General features: G+C 52.0%; 1 pseudogene; it reads right to left on the bottom strand.

Annotated features, from left to right (window-relative positions):
* Positions 1–291: 291 nt before the first annotated feature.
* Positions 292–2272, bottom strand: LOC106694455 (annotated as a pseudogene).
* Positions 2273–8974: the final 6702 nt, after the last annotated feature.

Here is an 8974-nt window from a genome sequence, read left to right as displayed (position 1 = left end):
CAGGGGGGAAATCTTCCTAATTACTGGGCGTAAGTCACATTAAGGAGACTTTCTGGAGAAGGCCGGGCTGCAGGTCTTTGGACAGTGGGCCACCGATTAGGTCCTCGGGGTTAGTCCCCCAAGAGAGATCCTGACGTAGCCCTATATTGGGGATCGCTGTGACCCGGACAGGTGTGCTGTCTAAGGAGAGACTCGATTCACCTGTGAGGACAGGTACAGAGAGCATAGGGAACACCTTCCTGCCCCCATTTTGTTGTGGAGCTTGGCAGGCAGCTGGGGGTTTGCCTTCACCTGGGGATTTGGATGAAAGTGCACCTTAGGGTTGTCCTTGGTGGTGAACTGGTGGCCACAGGCAGAGCGCAGGAAGGGTCTCTCTCCAGTATGGGAGCAGAGGTGGACCAGTAAGGAGCTATCAGTCCAAAACCTTGCTTCAGTGCTTACGCTTGTTCCTGTAGAGGGCGGCCTCATCTTTGGGTTTGACATCCACTGGGGGCACGTTGGGTGGCTTCCCTTTCCCTTTCTTGGATGGGGCTGACACCACAGTGGAGAAGGGGCTCTGAGGGGTCAAAGCACCTGGCCGGTAGCTTGGGAGCACCCTTGACCTGTCTGGCCTCAGAGCGAAGGGCACCAGACCTGGGGACACAGAGCTGGTGGTGGAAGGGATGTTTGCATGAGGTGGCTGGGCTTGTTTCAAGATGTCCAGAGACAGACCTTGGCCTCCAGCTTCCTGGCTGAGCAAAGCCATGGCCACAGAAACCTGCTGGGACACGTGGCCGCCCGAGGTCTTCACGGTGTCAGCTCCCCCACGTGGCAGTGGAGGGGGTGGGAGGCCCACATGTTCACCTGGCCTCGGATCTGCTCAGCGAGCTGGATCTGCTGTAGCTGCTGCTGCTGCAGACACGGGATCTGCTCCAGGCCCCACGGGATGCTGCTGGCACCAGGCAAGGGGGTGGAAAGCATGTCCACGCTCCGCTGACTCACCGCCACCTCGGTGCCCCGTCGTGCTTGCAGAGTGACATTAGTATTGGCCACTTTGCCTTTGGGTAAATAGCTTAAGTCCTGGGGTGTGGGAGGCAGGGCAGTCTCGGTCTTTAAGTAAAGGACAGACCCTGTCCCTGGCTCCTCCTTCATGGCCCCTGATCTGCTGCCAGCCTCCCGGTGACTGTCTTTCTGCCTGGACGGTGTGGCTGGTGGCTCAGCATAGCCCAGCGAAGTCTTCTGAAGGCACCGCCCCTCGCTGTTGTTCACGATGGGACAGGTGGATGTTTAGTGCCATTTTTCTTATGTTCCAAGAACTCAGAGAAGCTGAAGAACTCTCCACATTTTTCACAGACGTGAGGCTCTTCCCCACCAGTCTCTTTACTGTTGCTCAGTCGCCATTCATGTCATCACCAGTCCTTCCCCCACCCGCCCTGTGCCACTGGGGCCACAACTGCAAACTCCAGGCTGGCTGCTCACCTGGTCCTCCTTAGAGTTGATGTTAGGGTTTTGCCTGCTTGCCCCATGACATGGTGCATGCATTGTGGCATCAGGAGAACAGCGGCTATTTTCCCACTCCTAGAAGTCCAGCATTTCTTCAAACAAAAACCATCTTATACATATGCTTCCTGCACCTTTTGCTCCTGTTCTAAGGCCAGGCCCAGAGCAGCCAGGGAGCTCCCATAGTGCTGGCAGCTGCCTGGATCATGTGGCCCCAGGGGGTGATTCCGCACCACCCCAGCTCACTGCCCCTTCTCTGAGCATCTGGCCACACCTCCTCTGCCTGCCTCCAGCCACACAAAGGGTGGAGGTGGTGTTAGGGTCGGGGCTGCGGCTGGACAGTCTCTTCTCTTCAGCTCTGGTCAGCATCTCAGATTCAGCTCTGGGCCCCACACTTTATTTTGTTTTATTATTATTGTTTTTAATCCTCACCTGAGGATATGTTTTTACTGATTTCTAGAGAGAGAGGAAAGGAAAGACAGAGAGACAGAAAGAGAGAGAAACATCAATTGGTTGCCTCCCGTATGCACCCCGATGGGAGATGGAACCTGTGCCCAGACCGGAGTCCTACCTACCCTACCTACCTTTTGGTGTAGAGGATGATGCTCCAACTACCTGAGCCACCCAACTAGGGCCACACTTTATATTATTATTGTGTTTTTACACCCTTTATTATTATACTAGCAATACATATTTGTTAATAGAAATCAGAAAATACAGATAAACAAAAGAATAAGAAAAAAATCATGCCAACCCTTTTTTAACTTCTTGGGATCTACACTTACCTCTGCATACTTATTTTTCATTTTCACAGAAAAGGGATCTGACTGTATGCATTATTTTTCACTTAAAATAATTCTGAAATCTTTTACGTTGTACCAAATATACTTCTGGAACATCATTTCCAACAGCTACATAGTATTCCAATGGGCACTGAAATGCAGCCAACCATCCCTACTAATGGGCATTTAGGGGTTTCTAATTTTTTTTATATATTATTAAACTGAACAGCATGAAATTTCTGACATTTGGCTATTCTTGACCTAAGAAATGGCCATTTCATATGGTTTGACCTAATGTAAATAACAACATGATGAATATCATTAAGACTCAACTTTGCACATTTTTTTTCAATGACTTAATTGCATTCCTAGAATGTCTGAGTCCAAAGGGATGCATGCTTTTAAGCAGACCTACACTTTATTACGCTGACCTCAGGCGTGTCCCAGGCAGACCAAGAGAACAGAGGGATGGCATGGAGCGGTTTTAGGCTGTTGGGTATCCTGCAAAGAGGCCTGGCTTGGCCTCACATGATGGGGCAGAAGTCCCAGCTGCTCCCCTCACTAAGGCGTGACCCCGGGCCGCACAGAGGTGGGACTTACTCTGGAGAGCAGTCAGCAGGGTTTTCATAATGGGACAACTGTGCTTTGTCTCAGAGTTATTGGTGGTCTGGCCTAGGCTTGGGCATTCTGAACCCTGTCTGACTTCCATCACCCTTTGCAACGCTGCCTGAGCTTCGGAGCCGGAGAAACCCCCTTCTCCCGGGAAAGGTGACTCAGAGATGAAGGCTTTTAAAACGACTCACAATTGCCTCCGTGGTTTTGAACATTTAAGAATGCGACTTGGCATTGAGGGTGGACCCAGGCCCGGCTGTGGAGGGAAGTTCTGACGGATTCTGTGGCGGCAGACCTCCCAAACCATTGAAGCGTGCAGGCTGAATTTTAAAAATAATTGTCCTTTTTAATGATGTAAAACATGTCATCTAGATTAAAAAAATAAACACTTTATTACTTCCCCAGTCCTTTCTTCCGCCCTCCCAGGGCCAGATGGGGATTGCGTGAATATTTCTGGCGTATTTCACATATTTAATAACGCCCTTGGAGGTTCTTCCAGATCTGATGAAAATGTGGGATTGAACTCTACCCATGGACTGTTCACAGAAGGAGAGCTGGTGGTGAGTGAGTGAGTGTGTGTGCTGGGGGTGGGGATGCATTCTATTTTGGAAGCAGCTGGGTCTACAAGTCAAAAGGCCTGTACTTTTTATCTTGAGCAACAAAGGACATTGTTTCTCTGTCCCCGCCCCCACGCACACCCATGCCGTTTGCGGGATGGGGAGAGAAAGGGAGAAAAAAAGAAATCGCCGCCGCGAAGCAACCTTGAGCGGCTTCGGGAGAGGCTCGGGCCTTCCCGGAGACGGCTTTCCGCCCGCTCTCTTGATTTGCAGCGAATCCAAGAAAAATAATTACAGCTTCAATTTATTTATACATCTTCTCTGTAGATAATATAGATCCAACAATCGCCGCCTCCTAATTTATGCAGGCGGAGCCCTCCCGGAGCCCGGGCAGCTGGAAGCGGCCAAGTGCGGTGCGGGCCACCGCAGGGAGGAGGGAGAGAGAGAAGCCCCGCGCCGGCCAGGAGCGGGGACCCCGGGCGTCAGCCCCGCGGCGGCGGCAGAACAATGGCTGGTGCGGTGCGGGCGGCGGGCAGCCGGGGAGCGGCGCACCTGGGTGATGGGCACCTCCCGAGGCGCCCGGGCTGCGGGCCTGACAGGCGCGCGGCGGCTCCTTAATGTACTGGCGAGCGCTCTCCGGAGCAGCCTGCGCGGTCCCCGAGGAGAGATCATCAGGCAGAGTGGTCCCCGGAGCAGGATTTATTAGCAGACAGGATGGGGAAGTTGATTAGCCTCCGCGGCTGAACGGACATCCTGTCAGACAGGCCTCTTAATCCAATCACTTACCTGTCGAGAGGGAGCCTCCCCCGCCGCCCGCCCCAGAACCCGAGGCTGCGGGCCTGGCTGGGCTCACCCTGCACAGCACACGCTCCCGAGCTCGTGTCTGGGACCTGGCGACTAATGAGCAAGTCTCTCCACCCCTCCTCGCCCGGTCAGCTCTCTGAGTCTGTCTTGCTAGTGAGACAACCTCCAGGTTGCTCTTCGGGACTCAGCCCTGGTGGTGACTCCCCTGCACGGCCACCTTCCCTTCGTAGCTCTCTACTCCCCACTTGGGAAAACACCTGCGCTTGGGTCTTGTCTGCACCACCTTTCCAGGGGCATCCCTGCTGGTCCCTCTCCCTGAGGCCTCTGCTTTATGCAAACCCAGCTACTTTCCCATTTCTCCAACGGCTCCTGCCTGCCTTCCGGGCCCTTGCTCCAATAATAGGGTCTGGCTAGAAGGCTCCCACCCCGTCCCCACCCCAAATCCAACTGTCCTTGGAGGTCTTGCTCACAAGCCTAAACTTCCCTGATTACCTCCCTCCTCCATGCCCAGGTAGGCTCTCCCTTCTGTGAAACTTTATCTGTGCTAGGGTCAGGACTCTCCCCCCAGTCCTGTCTCCTCCACTTCCTAGCTCTGTGGCCTTGGCCAAATGAACTCACCTGGGCCTCCTCCTGCTGTAAAACAGGATGATAGCAATAAGTTCCTCATAGGGTTGTTGTGGGCAGATGAGCAGATGTATGTAGAGAGCCGGGGCTGATGCCTGGTGCATAGCTCAGCGTTTGTCTGACCCTGCAACAGGTAGTATGGTAGCACCTCCTTCACTGCACCAAATGCCATTAGGACAGGGGCCAGGCCTTCACTGTCACCCTCCACCTCCGCTGTCGCTGCCCCCCTTCCAACACCAAGTACATAGAGTCTTACAGATGAGACGGCTAAACGTTTGTTGAGTGAATGAAGGAACTGCTGCCACACTGCAGATCAAGTAGGATGTACCATCGCTCTGGGTGACCACCCGAGGCCCCATTTCTGGTGGATCTGATAGTGGAAGAAGCAAGAAGGTGAGGGACAGGGCCCCCATCCGCTTTTGTGTGGCAGGCATTGAGATGTGTGTTCTCTCCAGCTCTTGTCAAGAGTTTAGGAATTCAGACTGTATTGATCCACTGCATCTTCAAAGCCATCAATCATCATTAAGAAACAGGACCTGAGCCCCTGGATAGGGCGGCTGGTATTGGGTAATTTACAGGATTTTACACACACACACACACACACACACACATACACACACACACACACCCCAGATGTGGCTAAAAGAAGTTAGCTAAGACAAGCACTGAACACTTAGCAGGCAGGGAGGGAAAAAACCCAGGAAACTTAGACACCAAAGGTAAGTGACCAGGGAATATATCACATCCCACTTCCTGGTGGAATCACACATTTTCGTGGCTGGTTGCTACTGTCTAGTGAGCATTTTAGTTTGGTAAATGTGGAGGCTGAGGCCTCACCCAGGCCCTGCCACCTCCTACTAATGTCTGCCTCTTTTGGTCGCTCACAACTTGTCAGTTTTGCCTGGATCCATGTCAAGGTCACTGGTCTTTGGTTTGGGCCATCTTCCTTTCTTAAAAAAACAACAACACAAAACAGAATAGCATTTTCCAGGCCACAGTCACCAGGCAAGGCTGCCCTGCCTCAGTGGTTTTCAGACATTTCTAACCAGGCCTGGGTGATCTTGGTGTAGCAGAACCCACCACTGGCCTGGGCTTCAGAACATTTGGAGCCTGGTCAAGCCCTGCTCCTGATTAATTGTGTGATTTTGGGGAGCTAGGGGCGGAGAATTTAACCTTACTGAACTTTAGTGTCTTGATCCATCAAATGGGAATGATATTTAGCCCACCATCATGGGAGGAGACATTTAAGGGTAGAATGAGGTAATTGATAGGAATGTGCTTTTAAAAATACAGTACTATACAAAATTAAGGCAGAAATCCTATGATGAAATTGTTTCTAAATATTGATTGCCTTCAATGCTGGGTGCTGGGAAGTAGAGATGGCCAAGCCTCAGACTGCCCCTAGTAGATTTAAAAAAGGGAGAGAGGCAGATGTGGGGACACTGGCTAAGGCACCAGGCAGGAGGAAGTCAGTCCTGGGAAAAGAAGATGGCAATGAAACCTCCCCTTCCCTAGCCCTGGGGCCGGCAAGGCTTCAAGGAGGAAAGGGGTTGGAAGAGTTGGAAAAGAGGGTGGCAGGGGGAGGGAACAGCTAGGGGAAAGGCCAAGGGATGAGGAAGTAGGTTGTGTGGTGGACAGGGAATGATGAGGTGGGAAAAGCAGATGGGGTCAGTAGGCAGGGCCTCATGGCCGATGAGCACAGCCCACATGGAAGGGTTCTTGGCAGGGAAGCGACAAAGCCAGGTGCCTTCTGGAACTTTGGGAAGATGGCAGATGTGCATGAAGCATGGGCCGGAGGGGAGGCAGGAGGCAGAGAGGAAGCTACTGCAATATCCAGACAAGACCTGGGAGCAGAGGCACGGGTGAGGTGATTGGGGGAGCCCCATGGAACAGAGTTGAAGAAACCCTGGTCTATGTTATAATCTAAACAGATAATAGTTTATTTGCAGAGAGGCCTCTGTCTATTCAGAGGTCACGGAAACCACTCTGGTGTCAAAGTGAACATTCACAAATGCCCGTGTGCCGGGAAGAGGACTTTTTATAATATGAATGTCTCAGAACTCTCCCATCAAACCAGGATACAGGGAAGAACTTGTATTCTCAGAACCATCCATATGCAGTGGTTCTCAACCTTCTGACCCTTTAAATACAGTTTCTCATGTTGTGACCCAACCATAAAATTATTTTCGTTGCTACTTCATAACTGTAATGTTGCTACTGTTATGAATCGTAATGTAAATATCTGATATGCAAGATGGTCTTAGGCGACCCCTGTGAAAGGGTCGTTCGACCGCCAAAAGGGTCGCGACCCACAGGTTGAGAACCGCTGGCCTAGAGGGTTCCTTCACTTCCTATGGAACCCCAGACAAGGGGTGTAACTTTCAGCATCCTAACTTTTACAGTGGGGATAAGAATAATAACAAAAAATGTATTAAGAACTTACATGAGTCCCAGCCGCTCCCACTCTGAGCTTCCCTCTGCCCAGACTGTGGGCGCCTCCTCGGGTAGGCAGAAGTAGGTAGGATGTGACACCAATGAGGAGAATAAATGTGCTCAGGCTAAAATCCCACTGTTGTGGAAACCCCACAAGTTCCTAAGATGGTTATGGCTTTGAACTCATTCTAGAGCCCCAGCAGCAGTCTTCCAGGAGCTATTCAGGCTGCACTTGAATGCCTCTGCAGGCAGGGAGCTCATCTTCCACTGGCATTCCTTTGTATCTTAGAGCATCTCTGGCTGTGAAAAAAGGAATTTCTTAAGCAAGTGGATATTGGTTCTTTTAGTCTAAACTAAACACTGATTCTTTTAGTGGCCTCTACTGTTCCTCAAACTACCTGCCTCTTTGGTGCAACATTGCCGAGGGCCTTGAGTTCCAGGCCCCGGGATTTGGTCTTTAGTAGGTATGCAGAGGGAGTCCTGGGAGGCCCCTGGGCAGGACTATGAGCAGGCAGAGCTCTGCTCAGGACGGTGACTGCTGGCTGGGCTGGGGTGGGGTCCTCATGCCAGGGCAATTTGACGTCTGTCTCTGCATTTATCAATGGACTTGAGGGTAGATACCCAGTGATAACCATTTTTCTTCCCAGAAAGGTCCAAGGCCAGTGGCCATGGATATGGACTGAAAGGAGGCACATGTTCTATCTTAGGGTCATCCCAAGTCTGGGTACTATGGAAGCCAGTATCTCCCAAGCCCTGTTGGCCCCCTGGAGTCTGTCTTTCTACAGAACCAAAGATCACAGGCAGATGCAGGAACCTGAAGGAAGTCTCCAGCTCTCCTTTGGACCAGAAGCAGCTGGAGGGCTGTAGCAGATGGCCGTGGTGAGCACTGGTACTCAGAGTGAGAGATGGTCAGCTCTCTACCCTGAGATCAGGGCTTCACTTGCCCCAGGATTCCTTCTGACCTTTGCATTCTCCAAAAAAAAGTCAAGGTGATGACAAGACACATCTATCGCATCTAAGCTATCATTGCAGTTGAAAGATGGGCCCGGAGCAGGTGGACTGCTTCAATTATGATGGATGAGGACGGTGACAGCTCTCGGGAGAGCCGCGGGAACCTGGCAAGTGCTCACTCAGCTATGACTCCTCTAGTAGCAATTTGACAAGATCAGAGCACTTTGTGGAAGTGGAAAGTTTGGGGACCTCAGGGTTTGCTTGGCTCGGGGACTCTGTCTGATGATGCCCTCTGCCAGCACTACCAGGTGGGCAGCTACCCTAGGAGGCCCGATGTTGGAGGCAGGAGCAGTCTTAGGGAGGGGCTCTGCCTCAGGAGGCCTCTTGGCCCTGAGCCACAGGCGTGGGACTTGCCTGCTTCAGTCTCTGCCAGCTGCTGACCAAGGGACACCAACATGGCTATAGCCACAACCTCATGGCCAATTGGGCATCTCTTCTGAGCCAGACCCTGTGCTGGGCACTGGGAGATAACAATGGACAAGAGAGTCACATCCTGCCTCCTGGATATGAATCCTGTGTCATCCTTCTGGGCAGACTTTGAGTGACGAGAGGGCCGGGACCAAAAAGCCCCCTCTGTCATTGGCTGTGAAGCTCCTCTTTGAGCTTTTGGCTGTATCATCTCTTTTTGGGCAAGGTGGCTGGGGCTTAAGTGAGATAACCTATGAAGAGTGC

This window comes from Myotis lucifugus, unplaced genomic scaffold (genome assembly GCF_000147115.1).
Source record: "Myotis lucifugus unplaced genomic scaffold, Myoluc2.0 scaffold_472, whole genome shotgun sequence".
Classification (NCBI taxonomy): Eukaryota; Metazoa; Chordata; class Mammalia; order Chiroptera; family Vespertilionidae; genus Myotis; species Myotis lucifugus.
The sequence above is the reverse complement of the archived record's forward strand: the minus strand, read 5'-3'. Positions and strand labels throughout refer to the sequence as shown.